Genomic DNA, 1,116 nt, shown 5'->3' on the forward strand with positions numbered 1-1,116 from the left:
CACTGCGGGAGTACAAGGTGGTGGGGCGCTGCCTGCCCACCCCCCAAGTGCCACACCCCCCCCGTGTACCGCACGTGCGTCTTCTCCCCCAACCACGGGGTCGAGTCCCGCTTCTGGTACTTTGTGTCCCAGCTGGAGAAGACGATGCCCTCCGGGGAGGGCAGATCGTCTGCCGCGGGCAGGTGTTCCAGAAGTCCCCCCCGCGGGCGAAGAACTTCGGCAGCTGGCTGCGCTAGGACTCGCGCAGTGGCACCCACGACAGGTGCCGCCAGTCCCGCGATTTGACCAGCGCGGGCGCCGGCCCCCAGGGCTCCCGAGACACGCGCGTCCGGCACCGCGCCCGTGCCCGCGCCCTCCCAATCACGGGGTGGGGGGAGACCGCAGCCCGCAAGGGCCGCCCGCCGGGGGTCACGCGGTTCCACGACTCCAAGTTCACGTTCCCGCTGCCCCACCCTGTCCTGCGTCGCCAGCACACGCCGCGCTTTACCACCAAGAGGCCCGACACCTTCTTCCAGGGCCCCACGGCCCCCAATAAACCCCAGAACACCCGGAAATCAAATACAGGCCGGGCGCGGTGGTTCACATCAGAAATCCCCGCACTTCGGGAGGCTGAAGTGAGGGGATTGCTTGAGTCCAGGAGTTCGTGACCAGCCTGAGCAACATAGCGAAACCTCGTCTCTACCAAAAAAAAAAAAAAAAAAAAAAGGAGGTGCGCGCCCGTAGTCCCAGCTACTCGGGATGCTGAGGTGGAAGGATCACCTGAGCCCAAGAGGTCGAGGCCGCCATGAGCAGTGATTGTTGTGACCATGCCGCTGCACTCCAGCCTGGGTAACTGAGTGAGACCCTAACTCAAAAAAAAAAATAAATAAAATAACAGTTTTGGAAAAACAATCTTCCCCCCACTAATGCTCTGTGTACTGTACTAACTACAAAAAGATAAAAAAATAAAAATAAAAATTGAAGGCTTTTAACCAAGCAGGTGCTCTTTTTAAATGCTTGACTTTAACAACAAATGATAAACCATTTATGAAACGCTTTTGCTCTGTCCTTTTAGTGGTGCACATAACATTTTACCATTGTGTTGTTTTCGGTGCTGAGGGTGGTTGCTGTGCCCCC

General features: G+C 57.3%; 1 pseudogene; it reads left to right on the plus strand.

The window, feature by feature from the left end:
• Nucleotides 1–2: 2 nt before the first annotated feature.
• Nucleotides 3–564, plus strand: LOC103257035 (annotated as a pseudogene).
• The last annotated feature ends 552 nt before the right edge of the window (nt 565–1,116 follow it).

The sequence above is a fragment of the Carlito syrichta genome, unplaced genomic scaffold (genome assembly GCF_000164805.1).
Source record: "Carlito syrichta isolate Samal-C Ts95f unplaced genomic scaffold, Tarsius_syrichta-2.0.1 Scaffold301168, whole genome shotgun sequence".
Taxonomy (NCBI): Eukaryota; Metazoa; Chordata; class Mammalia; order Primates; family Tarsiidae; genus Carlito; species Carlito syrichta.